The sequence below is a fragment of the Microcaecilia unicolor genome, unplaced genomic scaffold, assembly GCF_901765095.1.
Source record: "Microcaecilia unicolor unplaced genomic scaffold, aMicUni1.1, whole genome shotgun sequence".
Lineage (NCBI taxonomy): Eukaryota > Metazoa > Chordata > Amphibia > Gymnophiona > Siphonopidae > Microcaecilia > Microcaecilia unicolor.
Genome location: NW_021963549.1, coordinates 9,152 through 25,413, shown reverse-complemented (window position 1 = coordinate 25,413; position 16,262 = coordinate 9,152).

Here is a 16,262-nt window from a genome sequence, read left to right as displayed (position 1 = left end):
GGAGAATTCTAACAGTATATAGTCTAAACGAGCTAGTGTACCATGTGCCCGTGATCTATGAGTGTATTCTCTATCCCCAGGGTGTAGTGTTCTCCAGACATCCACCAACCCCAACAGCTTCCGAAAAGCACTGAAATCTTTGCGCCTTTGACCTTGATAGTGTGGTGAGGTGGGGCTCGAGGTATCTATCTCAGGATCCGAGACCATATTAAAATCCCCAACCACCATCAGTTTCGCCATTTTATACTGCAAACAGGCGCTTCCTAAGGTCGCATAGAAGCCGGGTATGTACTCATTCGGGCCATATACATTTACCAGCAGAAACTCCACTCCTTGTATCCAAATCTTTAAAATAAGATATCTCCCCTGCCCACCCTGGGCTAACACCTCTACTTTACACGGAAGTCCTTTTCTAATCAAGACCGCCAGGCCCCCCCTCCTCCCCTGCGCATCCACTGCATAACACTCTCCCACCCAAGTCTTTTTCAGTTTAGCATGTTCTTGGCCATTCAGCCGTGTCTCCTGCAGACACGCTATGTCTGCTTTATGTCTACGCAGCGCTTGCAAAATCTTATAACGTTTCGTGGGGGTGCTAATCCCCCCCACATTCCACGTTATTATCCGTACTGGCATGATGATCCTAAAACTGCCTCCGCGACCAACCCTTGGGCTCCTGCATGTGTACCTACATCTGCTAATTCTACATATCTCCATCTTCTGTGCACATTTAGTCTGGTGATACGTGATAACTCCCCCTTCCAACCGCCCTTCCCCCCCCCAATCCCACCCGCCCATGCTTCCTTTTATCTATCCCCTTTTCCATACTCTAGGCCTCACCTAGCTATGGAACTGTATCACATTTTTCGGCTACTGCCCCCCACCCTTCATGTTCAATATGTGTGGATTGCTTTTCGCTCTACTCACGTACAGTCCAAACTCTGCTCCCCTTCTATTTCAGGGCCTGCTATCAGATTCTTGCCCTGTTCCCATGATATCTTTGTCCCGGAGGAATTTCCTCGCAGCCTCCACTGTTGGAAATGTATGCCACTGGTCCTGCAACTGCACCTTTAATTGTGCTGGATATTGTAAGGCAAAACGAATTTTTTTGTTAATTAGTGCAGTGCACAGAGGGTGGAAGTGTTTACGTTTGGCTTGTACCTCTGCTGAGAAATCTTGGAAGATTAAAACGTTCCTCCCATTATACTTGAAAGTCTCTCTCTTCATACGAAAGCCCTGTAAAATTTCCTGCTTGTGTCTGTAATTTAACAGCTTTGCTACCACCACTCGGGGTCTTCCCTGCGCCTCCATCTTTCTCCCCGCTCGGTGGGCCCGCTCCACCACCACTGGCCCCATAGAGTCTGTTAAAGCCAATTCTTTCGCTAGCCATGTTTCCAGCCATACCTCCAGATTACGTTCCGGGAGCGATTCAGGGAGTCCCACCAGTCTAATATTATTTCTACGTGAGCGATTCTCCAAGTCTTCCAACTTGGAGGTATGCGTGTCCATCTGCTGCTGTAGACTAGTGATATCCGGCCCATATGCACGTGTCTCATCTTCCATCGCTGCTATACGCACTTCGGCGTCGCTCACACGGGTTTGCAGGCCTGCCAGCGCGGTTTGGATCCCTTCTAGTTTTCTATCTAGCGCTGCCCATTTCGGCTCCCACGCTCTAGTCATCGCGGAAGTAAGCTGTTCTAGCTGCGCTTCTGAGAACACCACCGGCGCCCCATGTGCGCCGTCCGCCATTTTGTTTTCGCCGATCGCGGCTTTGTTTTTCTCTTTTTTCGTAGTCTTCGGTGCCTTGATCGCGGGCGTACTACGAAGATATTTATCCATGTGGTGTTCACACGCTTCGGTGTGAAAGGACACTTCGAGTGCAATCCTTAATTTATGTATTTTGCGGGTGAGGGTTCGGGAGCCCAAGCAACCTGCTGCCGCTTAGCTCATAGCACCACGTGATCGCCCTCTTGTATGGTTTTAAAGTTACCTTTCAGTATTCTCACTGTGAAATCACTGGTACACTGCCAGCTAGCACATTTGCTTATTTCCGATCTGATGAAGAAGGGCAACCTTCGAAAGCTAATCAAGAAATGTATTAAGTTATGTCCAATAAAAAAAGGTATCATCTTATTTTCTTTTCCATGTTTTATTTTGTTTGATTTCTATTGATAGCAATTTCCTGAAAGAGAAAGGGCAGCTATGTGCGCACTGGATAGCGGTGAGCAGCAGAGAAACAGGGGCAAAGGCCAGCTAGGCTGCTTCCCAAATGCCTTAATGACAGCTCCGAACTGGCATAGGGTTTGCAGCGATGAGGGTGATTTTGTTCTGCGCTCTGTTCTTCGAGCATTGAAGAGGAATAGGAAATGGCCTCATTTGCATGCTTTTGACTACATTAGCATGCTGCTTGCGCTGATCGTAGGCGAGCTTGTTTCCCACAGTAAGGGCCATTGAACAGGTGCTAGTCAAGCACTAATGGCCTTTAACGCCCGTTATTACTTCTGAGCATCGGGCCCTGAGTGCAGTTTTAGTGTTCGGATAGCTGTATTTGCTATGTAAGTTTATCCAAGTGAATAGCTTTAGAAAACTGCCTTTCCAAGAATTCTAAAGCTAAATTATTTCAAATGTTTGCTTTGTGGCCTCTAGCGAAGGCGACTTCTTTCATCATCAAATGTTGTCTTTGATTTTTATGGTTAACACTTATGGTGTGCCAGCTTTTCACTTCTTCCTGCTTCTGGATGTTGATCATTTTTTCATGTCATTGCTCCAGACTGTTCTCTGCTTTCTTCTTCTCTCTCTCTCTCTCTTTCTTGTCCACTTATCCTGCCCTCCAGTTCTGAAGTGTCTCATTTGCTATCAGAGCTTCTGAATACATGACCAACTAATCCTGTTTTCCCTTGTATTGAATCTTTTTTGGCTCTTCTTTTAAAAGTCCGTCTGATAGTGATTGAGCTAGATTGTGCTGGAGATTTCTTACATTTTGCTAAGCTGCTATTGAACAGATAATTAGAAAGATAAATCTGATTTCTGTTTGTTTAGACTTGTGTACTGCCATCCTCTCCTTATGGGAACCCAATACAATTAACATAAAACAACAATAAAACATAAAACTTATCGACATGGAATAATAAAACCAAAACAAAACATTCCCTCATAAAACGGATGAATTTAGACTCTGGTTTCAAATACAGAAGTAAGAAATCGGGATGTGTGTGCAAAATCAATTAAATGTATGTTAACCTGGCTGTTAAGCTGAGTATATGTTACAAAATATTTTAACGGATAAAACTTTTTAAAAATCAAACGTGTGAAATAAACTTAAGAAAGTTCAAAAGTGTGGAACTGTAAAAACAAACCAAAATTTTTTTTTTGCCAGTAGAGTCCCCAAAAGGAAATTTGTTGCACATTTCAAGCACCTGGCAGGTTAATGTGGACTAAATACTCTTTTGTCTGAATTGTGTTTTATTGGTGAGGAGGGTGAAGGCATGTGGAGACCACAGGCATCACTAACTGGTATCTTAGGGACAGGTGATCAAAACTCTGGCACTATTCTGAATAGTGCCGGAACAGCGCAGACGAACAACGCTGTAATGCTCAAAGCTAATAAGATGCAAATATAGGCGCGCTCACAGCTTTGAGCATTAGGGAGTTCGGCGGGAAGATTGCGCTTGGCGCATGTGCAGAAGAGTTCAGCAGTAAGCTCAGCTCCTGTGCCATGTACCAGGTAGAACTCAATGTGAAGTACATGTTGGCGTCTGTTTTCTACAGTCTAAATATAAGCGTTTTTTTTCTGGGTGCTTATATTTAGTGGAGGAGTGGCCTAGTGGTTAGGGTGGTGGACTTTGGTCCAGGGGAACTGAGGAACTGAGTTCGATTCCCACTTCAGGCACAGGCAGCTCCTTGTGACTCTGGGCAAGTCACTTAACCCTCCATTGCCCCATGTAAGCCGCATTGAGCCTGCCATGAGTGGGAAAGTGCGGGGTACAAATGTAACAAAAATAAAATAGATACTATTGGAGATTCTACATGGAATGTTGCTACTATTGGAGATTCTACATAGAATGTTAATGTTGCTATTCCACTAGCAACATTCCATGTAGAAGCCTGCCCTTGCAGCCGCGCAGGCTTCTGTTTCTGTGAGTCTGATGTCCTGCACCTACGTGCAGGACGTCAGACTCACAGAAACAGAAGCCTGCGCGGCTGCAAGGGCAAGCTTCTACATGGAATGTTGCTAGTGGAGGAGTGGCCTAGTGGTTAGTGTGGTGGACTTTGGTCCTGAGGAACTGAGTTCGATTCCCACTTCAGGCACAGACAGCTCTCCTTGTGACTCTGGGCAAGTCACTTAACCCTCCATTGCCCCATGTAAGCCGCATTGAGCCTGCCATGGGTGGGAAAGCGCGGGGTACAAACGTAACAAAAATAAATAAAATAAAAATAGATGCAAGTAACAGACACCAGTGTGTGCTTTGTTCTTTTTTTTTTTTTTTTAAGCATGGCCGCTTTAAATGTAGGATGAGAACACCAATGTGTGCTTCACGTTTGGGTCTGCTGTTCTCACAACCAATGCTCATGGGCTTCCTTCGGCTTCCAAAAGCAATCAAAACCGGTAGATTTTACAGAAAAAAATCATGAGAGAGAAGCATGAGCATCATGGGAAATCCTCTCTTCCAACACCCTAATGCCTGCTCTGACCTGGCGGGTTTTTTTTTTTTTTTTTTTTTTACAAAGCTAAGGCACCTTTGTTTCGGGTGCTCTTTTCTGATCATGGGGAGGAATACAAAATGATCTAATTTCATTGAGCTTGACTAAATTTGCATGATATCTGTGCTAAGGCCTGGCAAGCTCATTGTTTGCTGCGCCAAACCCCTCTGATCATTCTGTGCTGGTAAATACGAGCGCTAGTACGGCACTAATGGCCTTACACGCCCGCGTTTACTTTTGCTCATCAGGGCCTTATTTAGCCAATTTATCGTCCTTTCAATGTTGAGTTCAACAGAAGCCAGAATATGTTTGCATTTGTAAAATAAAAGATGCATGTTTTGTATTATGGCTGCAGCTTATGTTTTAAAATGCTTTCTTCTCTTGACTTCACAAATAGAAAAATCACTTGGGTAAGTCAAGTTTTACACGAATTGATGCTCTTCTTGCTGTTATTTCTCAGTAGTGTTTAAAATGGCACAACAGAAATTTTTTTTAAAAAGCTATACAGGAGCAGAGGATGACAAATTTGACTTCCAGCCTGGGAGAAAATGCTCTAAGGTTCTTTATTTATAGGCACCAGAAAAATGACCCGACATGGGTCTGTGTTTAATTTATATTCATTGTATTTATGTTTTATATATTTTTTATGCAAGATTTGACATTCTATTTTATTTCTGTATGCAGTGGTTCTTGTGACCCCTGAGACGTGCGGCTGCATCCGCCAAAGCACGGACTTGTGTCTGGTCATTTCTCTGGTGCCTTTAAATAAAGAACCTTTGAACGTTCTCTTCTAGGCTGGAAGTCAGTTTGTCTAGGCTGGAAGTCAGTTTGTCGCCCTCTGCTCCTGTGTGGCTTTTCTTTGGTGTTCCGTAGAGGGTTTGTCCTGCTTCTCCTTTATAACAGAAATTAGCACAGCTTTTTAGAATTATGTGGGTCTGAGAGAAGGTGGAAGCGGTTAGAGAGCAATGAACTTCCCCTCGGTAACTTATAATCAAGATGATAATTTTGAATTACTCTTGTCAAAGAAGAAATCTCTAAAGCTGTTAGATTAAATTACAAGTATTCTTGTTTTCTGCAAACAAGTTCTATGCAGATTACATTTTTAAAAAGACCAGACAGTCACTGGGAATAACAGATCAGTATAAACAACCAGCTGGCAACTCTCCAAGGCACATTATTTAAGCAAATATTGCCTAAACAAATAGGCTTGCAACGATTTCCTAAAAAATGAATAATTCTGTACAGTTTTCACCTATATTGTTTAACATCTTTATGAGTTCTCTGGGGGGGGGGGGGGGGGGGTTGCCTTAACATCATCGTTTTATGTTTGTTCGTATGCAGATGACGTTTTTATTTTAGTTAAACTCAAAATAATACAGGGAGTGCAAACTTTTGTAAATCTATAAATGCCAGATTGTTTGCACAATTAGTTTGCGGGCGCTTTCCACCTTATAATGACAATTAAACAAATGGAACCTCAAATCCCCCAGTAGCGGAAATTTCAATACAGAACCTACCACTACCAACATAGGGGTCCGTTTATTATCATAGGTTCCTTAAGGGACAGAAGAGGAGGAAAACCAATCGCTCAAAAAAACTCACTCTAAGGGGTAGATGCATCAAGCAAACGTAAAAAAATCAAAATCGTTAAAGGCCCTAACGATTTTTAAAAAACGAAGAATGCACCAAAAAAAAAAAGTCACACATGCTCAGATCGGTATAGAAACGTACAATGTATCAAAGAATCACAATACACATCGTTAATCGGCCCCCAAATCATGTGCAGAGCAGCCAAGCGTTATGTTAGCTGCTCTGCGCATGCCACAAACAGTCAAAACACAGTCAAATCACAAGCACATGGCTCCCAAATCAAAACAAAAAGAAAAAAAAAGGGTCGGGAGGGGGCAAGGGCGCTCACCAGGAGCGTCCTGTACGGACGGCCTTGCCCCCCCCCCCCGCTGCTCCCCACTTTCCGCCGCTCCCCCCCACCCCGAAAAAGCAAAATTCGAGCAGCTCCTGCCCCCCTCCCTTCCTCACTACTCTCTCACCTCAGCTCCGCCTCCCGACATCCTCCGTCCTGTGCCCCGCCCCCTTTTGGGGTCGTCGCCGCCATTCCCCTCCTCCATCGGGCCCCCCTCCCTCTTACCGGGCCCGTGCAGCGCCTCTCTCCTCTGTCCGAAGGCGCTGCACGGGCAAGAAGAAAGCCTGATGCCTGCCTTCGCCCAGCTTCGATGGCACGTCTTTCTCCTGCTGGGCCCGCCCCTGTCTGACGTCGGTTACCTACGTAGGTTACTGACGTCAGACAGGGGCGGGCGCAGCAGGAGAAAGACGCGCCATCGAAGCTGGGCGAAGGCAGGCAGCCAGGCATCAGCTTTCTTCTTGCCCGTGCAGCGCCTTCGGACAGAGGAGAGAGGCGCTGCACGGGCCCGGTAAGAGGGAGGGGGGCCCGATGGAGGAGGGGAATGGCGGCGACGACCCCAAAAGGGGGCGGGGCACAGGACGGAGGATGTCGGGAGGCGGAGCTGAGGTGAGAGAGTAGTGAGGAAGGGAGGGGGGCAGGGGCTGCTCGAATTTTGCTTTTTCGGGGTGGGGGGAGCGGCGGAAAGTGGGGAGCAGCGGGGGGGGGGGGCAAGGCCGTCCGTACAGGACGCTCCTGATGAGCGCCCTTGCCCCCTCCCGACCCTTTTTTTTATTTTTATTTATTTATGTTTTTCTGACGTCCTTTGGACCAATCACAGCGCTTTTAGCTCTGCTAATGCGCTGGGATTGGCTCAAAGTTTGTTTATTTTTTCTCTTAATGATTTTTCCTGGCACAGAGCTGTCCTAACGAGTGGTCCAGACCTGTCGTTAGTTTTCCTGCCTTTTTCCTGCGTAAAGGCAATCGGAAAAGGTTAGTGCATGTCGTTTCAATGGGGTTTTCACACTAATTGCTCATCTCCATTCCGTTTTCGTTAGCTGCTGGCTTCCTCGGTAAAAGCCCTTTGATGCATGCAACGGATCAAATTTTCCTCGTTGGAGAGTCATTAAAGGCTCATTTAGCTTTAGTGCATCTGCCCCTAAGTGAGAAAAACGAACGACTTAAAAAACCTCCTCCTGTTCCTTACTAACGCCTAATGTGGAGTACGCCAATCACCAAACTAAACAAACATGTCCTAAGACAATTGTATCCATTGTTCACCACCCTTCTGAACTAAAAGCCCCCCAGGAAAACAACATCCATCTTCTAGATCTCTTAGACCCCCCAAGGAAAACAAAATTTTAACAGCTTGGGTATTTGGGTACTTAGCTGCAAGGCATAAATCAGTCCAGATCCTTACGGAACCTATGATAATAAACGGACCCCTATGTTGGTAGTGGTAGTTCTGTATTGAAATTTTCGCTACCGGGGGATTTGAGGTTCCATTTGTTTAATTGTCATTATAAGGTGGATAGCGCCCGCAAACTAATTGTGCAAACAATCTGGCATTTATATTTTTATTTTAGTACCATTAGAATCTGAAGGTGTTGATAGAGAGCATTTAATTATAAATTGTATAGAAAGAGCACATTACTGGGCTTTTCCTGAATTTGCTGAAACTTAATGCAGCAAAACCTTTTGGTACCTCTCTAGCAAATATTCCAAAGAGCTTTATGCTCAATTCAGGGGAATGTTTGGGATCTGAAACTTCATCTGGAGTTCTTGGTTTTATTTTGGATTCACAGTTAAAAATGGAGAATCATAGTAGATGATGGCAGAAAAAAAAATCTGCATGGTCCATCCAGTCTGCCCAACAAGATAAACTCATATGTGCCACTTTTTGTGTATACCTTACTTTGATTTGTACCTGTCTTTTTCAGGGCACAGACCATATAAGTCTGCCCAGCACTATCCCCGCCTCCCGACCACCAGCCCCGCCTCCCACCACCGGCTCTGCCACCCAATCTCGGCTGAGCTCCTGAGGATCCATTCCTTCTGAGCAGGATTCCTTTATGTTTATTCCACGCATGTTTGAATTCTGTTACCGTTTTCATTTCCACCACCTCCCGCGGGAGGGCATTCCAAGCATCCACCACTCTCTCTGTGAAAAAATACTTCCTGACATTTTTCTTGAGTCTGCCCCCCTTCAATCTCATTTCATGTCCTCTCGTTCTACCGCCTTCCCATCTCCAGAAAAGGTTCGTTTGCGGATTAATACCTTTCAAATATTTGAACGCCTGTATCATATCACCCCTGTTTCTCCTTTCCTACAGAGTATACATGTTTAGGTCCACAAGTCTCTCCTCATACGTCTTGTAACGCAAATCCCATACCATTCTGGTAGCTTTTCTTTGCACCGCTTCAATTCTTTTTACATCCTTAGCAAGATATGGCCTCCAAAACTGAACACAATACTCCAGGTGGGGCCTCACCAACGACTTATACGGGGGCATCAACACCCCCTTTCTTCTGCTGGTCACACCTCTTTCTATTCAGCCTAACAACCTTCTAGCTATGGCCACCACCTTGTCACACTGTTTCGTCGCCTTCAAATCCTCAGATACTATCACCCCAAGATCCCTCTCCCCGTCCGTACCTATCAGACTCTCACCGCCTAACACATACGTCTCCCGTGGATTTCTATTCCCTAAGTGCATCACTTTGCATTTGTTCGCATTGAATTTTAATTGCCAAACCTTAGACCATTCTTCTAAAAATGTTTTGAGAGGATTTTTGTAAGCTTCGAGATCTTAGGGCAATAAGAACATCTTTTTTTCCTGATCAATCATGACTTGGTGCAAGTGATTATTTTGCTCCAAATAGATTATTGTAGTTCATTGTACTTTGGTATCCATCAGACTTCTCAGGTACGGTTGCAGCTCTTGCAGAATTGCTCTTGCTAGGCAACGTTTTTGCCGGAAGAAGTGTGATCATGCTACCCCACTGCTGTGGGTTTTACACTGGTTGCCTGTAAAGGCTAGAGTTTTATTTTAAGGTAGCTAATCTTATTTATAAGATTTTTTTATGGGTATTTCCTTTGGATCATATGTTTCTGTTAACCTATCTGACCGTTTGTCAACCCGGAAGGGGGACTGTCTGTTTCAGCGTTGGTCTCCATTTTGGGACATGTTGACTCCGACAGCCCGCAGTAGGATTTTGAATGGTTAAGCCCGCAGGGAGGGGGGGTAGTGGGGGATGGGAGGTGGGGGTGGAGAACTGGGAGGGTAGGAATGAAGATAGAGCGCTGATTGAATAAAGGAAAAGGATGTGATATTCACAATACATACTGTTACTGTGCTACCTTGACGTTAGTAAGGGAGGGGGGGAGCAAAATGTTAAAATTATGATGGCAGACTGTAACTCAGTTCAATGCAAACTTGTGTATTTACTTCTAGGTAATACTGTTATGCTAATTGTTATTTATGTTGGAATGGTCATCAATAAAAATGTTTAAAGGAAAGATTTTCTGTTGCCTTATTTCTGTTCCTTATATATGGAACTTCAGATTCATGTGACAGGGACCACCTATTCCATTGTTTTTCAACTGGTGTGCTCCCCAGGTGTGTCATGGGAGTTGGCCAACTTAATTTGTGGAACGGAGTGTACCTTTTACGTTTTCTTATCTCTAGTGGTCAGCAGCACTACGCAGCGATTCATACAGCCTGCCTGCACCAACCTTGGAGCCTTCTATGTGATGTAACTTCCTGCTTCCACCTAGTCGGGAAGTATCAGAGAGAAGGCTCTGGGGTTGGTGCGAGCAGGCTGAATGAATTGCTGCTTGCTGCCGCCGACCGCTAAAAACAAGAAAAGAAGAGAAGGCAAATGCTGGACTGCTGGTGAGTAGGGTGGAGAAGGTAAATGGTGGACTATTTGTGATGGTGGGGCGGGGAAGAGAAGGTAAATGCTGGACTATATGTGAGGGTGTGGGGGAGGGGGGGAAGAGAAGGTAAGTGCTGGATCTTGTGTGGGGGTGTGCATTGATAATTTTAGCACCGTGTAAGTGTTCTGTGAGATGAAAAAGGCTGAAATTTTCTGACCTTATTCCCTTATGATCAGACTGAAAAATATAAAGCTATAATGGGACTAGCTGAATTCATGTAAAATGTATCTATATTTTTTTTACAGTGTGGTCCTATACTGTTCTCTCATATCCTTGTGTTTCTTAAAGAGTGAAAAAACATCATCTAACTCTACCCTACAGCTATTCCTCTTGTATTTATGTTTTACAAATATCCTAGTGATGTGCTTGGAGTTCAAATAAGGTTCAGTGCAGCAATGCCTGCTTTCCTCCGACTCACAGCTAATACCCAAGAGCTTTCAGACACTTCAGAGACTAGTATTTCTTCCAGAACCAAGCAGAAATCATAATGGAAATGAGCATGAGTGATTTTTTTTCTTAGCCAACAGAGTTATCTGAAGTAATGGGCTCTTGTCTCAGTTCAGTCTTTGAGAATTCCCTTAACCTATTTGGGTTTTAGGATACCCATAATGAATATGCAGGATACTGGGCAAGATGGGACTGTTGGTCTGACCCAGTATGGCTATTCTTATATTCTCATGAGATGCCTGTGCGTTGCCTGTATTGTATGAAAACACATTGCATGCATATTCATTGTGGATATCCTGAAGCAGTGGCGTAGACACAGGTGGGCCGGGGCCCATCCACTTAGGGCTCAGGCCCACCCATTTAGTGCTATCTAATGGGGATCCCAAGCTGCGCCAGCTGAAGACCTCCCCCTGATGGTGCTGAAAACACTGCTCTCCACTTCAGCAGTCTAAGCTTCCTAAGCTGCTGATACTGGGGGGGGGGGGGGGGGGGGGGGGGGGGGGAGAGAACACTTGGTGCCCCCCCCACTTCTTGACTATGCCCACCCAAAATCTGCTGTCTGGCTACGCCCCTGTCTGAAGACCAGATTGGCTAGTGGTTGAGAATTATTGATTCAAAAATCTTTGCTAGTGTTGCTGATTCTTGCTGGAAAGATTGACCGTAATTTTGTACTCTAATTCAAAGTGCATCGATGAATCAAGATATCTCTTTGTTTCTTCTTTAATCAGGGGTCTGTGTGACGTACTAGGTGGATAAGATTGCTGCCAAGAGCAGCGTCTTCCAGGGGTTAAAAAGCACCCCTGTCAGCCTCACCCATTTCTTCCGTACCTTGCCCTTGGTCCTTCTGCCTTTACCATATATGTGACCATTTTTCTCTTTCCTTTTCTTTCAAAGCAATTGGTTAACCCTAGGACCTGTTATCACTGACACATAGGCTGGCCGTAGTGACGGTGCCCTTCCCTTGATCATAAGGACTGTGAACCAGCGCTAATCGGCCTCTGCATTGGTCCCATTATTTTTTCCTGCTATATACAGCTTTCCATTTCGACAGGACGCTTATGCAAGAGGAGGCAGGTGTCGCCACAAGCACTGAGCAGGTGCTGACATAGTTCCTGAGGCTTATATGAGGAAGACTTAAGAGGTTGGGGCTCCTCAGCTTCGAATAGGACACAGCTGATTGGGGGGGATATGATAGAAGTCTACAAAATCCTGAGTGGAGCAAATTGGGTAAACGTGAATCGACTGTGTACAAAGATTAGAGGACACTCAGGAGTCCTTTTACAAAGACACGCTAGCATTTTTAGCGCGTACTAAAAATAAGCACATGCTAAATGCCAGAGACGCCCATATATTCCTACGAGCATCTCTAGCGGTTTCATGCGCGCTAATCATTAGCACGTACTAAAACTGGAAAAGGTTGCAGCGAAGGGCGACAAAAATGATAGCGAGGATCAAAGGCTTGTACTGGTGTGGAGATGATAAACAGCTGAAATGACCATTGGATACACATATTGCCTCGATAGCCTTCCTCACACAGGACAGGAGTTTGTACCTGGAACAGCGTTGAAAGATTTTGTGCAGAGATCTGCAATTTTGATATAGTGGACTTTGAACAGCAGAGTTTCCTTAAAGAAGCACTTTTGAAGAAAGTGCGGGGGTAGCACGTGAAGTGACATTCCACGTGTTCTATAGAACTATTGAACTATCATACAGCGTTGTTTATAATAATGTATAAATTAATTGTTAGATCTGTAATAAGCCAGGTATGAATGCTGCGGAGTGCTGTGGATGTGAGTGTCGGCGGCAGTAGGTTGTTTTTTGATTGAACACATATGGTTTAATAAATTACAAATTATATTTAATCAGTGATTTTGGAAGTACTGTGTGTGATTAGTAGTTTGGTGGTACTCTGATTATTAATTAATCCCTCTATTGGAAGATAATTAAGACAGCCTTTTTGCTGTTCACCTTTATCCACTTAATGGGTTAGTGGACTGAATATCACCACTATCAGTTAAGTGCTGGTCCGTCCAAACTCCACTTCTGACTACCCTGGCACTAACTGGACATCTCCTAGGAGGTCACAGCATTACCCACTTAAGTGCTGCTGAATATTGCCAGATGGTCAGTTCAGTGGAGTTTAACTAGATAGATTCAACCCTTTTGAATAGCGGGCCCATAGCTTATGTGGGGGAAGGAAACATGAAGAAAATACCCAAAACTGTTGAATGTCGCTAATGAGAAATAGAAACATCAAAAAAACCAAAGTTGTGTCACACCTGGTAGAAACTAATGATAGATGGTATAAAAAAAGAGAATTTATTTGGGTTGAACGCGTGCATTTTTATCAGTAGCTCAAGTTGTTACCTACAATCTAATTGTATACTCGAGGGAATGAAGGGATAAGTGAACTTGCCCAAGGTCATGAGGAGGGGCAGTGGGATTCTAACCCTGGTTTCCCTGGTCCTCAGCCTGCTGCTGTAACCACTAGATACCATACAAATAATACTCTGTAATATCTCTAGATATGTTATTATCTGTGCAAAGGCTTAATTTATGTTAAATGTGGACATCATTCTCTTTTATCTTTTGTATAAGGGTGATCTGCAAATTCATTTTAATGAACATTTTAACTAAAATATGTTGTACTGTTTAATTTTAAGGAAATTTAATTAAATGTAGCAGAGTAGTATGAGACATACTATGCCTCAACGGAGTCCTCATTTACATAAAATTTGATCTTTTTCCCACATCAAATACAAATACCTACAAATCTGTTTTGTAAAATATTATAAAAAGGGAACCTTTTGAGGCTGTGGGGAAGAGCGAGAAATGCAGAAACCTAGGAAAAGCATTTACTTTGTCAGTTCAGTATTACCTACAAAACTTTCAGACAGTATTACACAAAATTATGATGAACCAGCCACATCTTCAAAACCTTTAACATCACTATAACTTCACCCATTCCAAACAACATCATCATTTTGTCTGAGCTATTTTGTCTTGTATGTGGAAAAAAGGGTTCTTAAACTTTGGGTAAGGAGGCGGAGGAGTGGCCTAGTGGTTAGAGTGGTGGACTTTGGTCCTGGGGAACTGGGTTTGATTCCCACTGCAGGCACGGGCAGCTCCTTGTGACTCTGGGCAAGTCACTTAACCCTCCATTGCCCCAGGTACAAATAAGTACCTGTATATACAATGTAAACCCCACAGAGAGGCAGCATATCAAGTCCCAGTTCCCTTTCCCTATTTCAGATTCTACATGGAATGTTTCTACTATTGGAGATTCTACATGGAATGTTGCTACTATTGGAGATTCTACATGGAATGTTAATGTTGCTATTCCACTAGCAACATTCCATGTAGAAGCCTGCCCTTGCAGCCGCGCAGGCTTCTGTTTCTGTGAGTCTGACGTCCTGCACGTACGTGCAGGACGTCAGACTCACAGAAACAGAAGCCTGCGCGGCTGCAAGGGCAGGCTTCTATGTGGAATGTTGCTAGTGGAGGAGTGGCCTAGTGGTTAGTATGGTGGACTTTGGTCCTGGGGAACTGGGTTCGATTCCCTCTTCAGGCACACGCAGCTTCTTGTGACTCTGGGCAAGTCACTTAACCCTCCATTGCCCCAGGTACAAATAAGTACCTGTCTACAATATGTAAGCCGCATTGAACCTGCTATGAGTGGGAAAGCGCGGGGTACAAATGTAACAAAAATAAAAATAAATAAAAACTATATTTCACATATGGAAATTTACATTTTTCTTCCCATCTTGTACTGCCACCAACCAGGCATTTTGTTGTCTTTTGAAATGAAACAAAATCCTTTTTCATATTTTCCACTCCCTCCTGGTTGTCCACTCCATTACAAATCTTGATATAACCCACAATAAATGCAAACCTTACCTTTTAACCCTTTGGCACGGCCGCTCACAAATATATTGAACAGAATCGGCCCCAGCACAGATCCTTGAGGCACTCCGCTACTAACCTTTCCTTCCAGTGCTTTGCAGTGTGAGTCCTGAAGCCTAGAGGATCCTGTGTCCTTCAGGACTGCATGTGGCCTCCATTTGGACTGCTGATGGGAGTGTGATCTCAGTGCAACCAAAGCATTGCTGCTACTTATTTCTATAGTGCTATCGGACATACACAGCGCCAGACACAGACACGTAAGCACTGTCAGCAGGACCAGTGCCAAGAGTATTAGGCACCTTTGACAAACCTTCAGCTTTGCTTCACCACCCACGCCAAATTAACTGTCTAGTCCCCTAGCCCCTCTCCCTCAAAGATTCTGATAATTAAACTCAAAAATCATTATTACCCCTACATTACCCTTCCCAGAATAATCATGCATAAAATGGACATCATACTTTGAGAGATATTCTTATTTGGTGAATTCTTCGCCACTCTTGGTGATTTAATCTTTTTAGTTAATTAGCTAAGTTAATTATTTATTTCAAAATGAGTCATCTTACTGCTTGGATGTTTTTACCTATTATTGTTTTGTGTTTTCATTATAGTTCTCTTTTTGTAATTTGCTTTAAAATTTTGATGTAAGCCACATTGAATCAGAACTTGTTTGGAACAATGCAGGGTACAAATAAATGCCATAAATAAATAAATGTATGTGTTTGATACTTCCTTGGGTAAAAGTACATGCTGATGGATTGATGGATTTTTGTTTTTGTTCAGCTTTCAGGACCTATTGTTTTGTCTTGACTCTAACAGCTGCTCTTTGTTTCTCCCAGGTACTACTGCCCTGGGTTACTGCCTAGTTTGCTTGATGCTTAAGCTGGCCCTGAGTGTAGGTCTTCCTTTCCAAAGTTAACCTACTAATTTTTCATTTTTCATTTTTATAGCACTACTAGATGTATGCAGTGCTGTACACATTATATGCAGGTACTTTTTCTGTCCATAGAGGGCTCACAATCTAAGTTTTTGTATGTTGGGCAATGGAGGGTTAAGTGACGACCAAGGTCACAAGGAGCTGCAGTGGGAATTGAACCCAGGTTGACAGAATAATCACACAATAACACCAGTGTCGCCCTTCTAGATCTGAGTCTGTCCTTTTAGAAGTAACTATCAGTTATATCTTAAGCTTCTTTGATCTGAAAAGATTAGAATGTTAATCGGACATGGGGCGGATCAACAGTTTAATAAAGTGGTTTAGAGACAACAGATGGTCCGTCTAAAGACTGGAGATGCAACAGAGTAGTACAGTACTACTCATCCTCTGATTTGAATGCAGAAGACAATCTCATGTTTTCAGATAGGGTTTTGTTGAGCTGA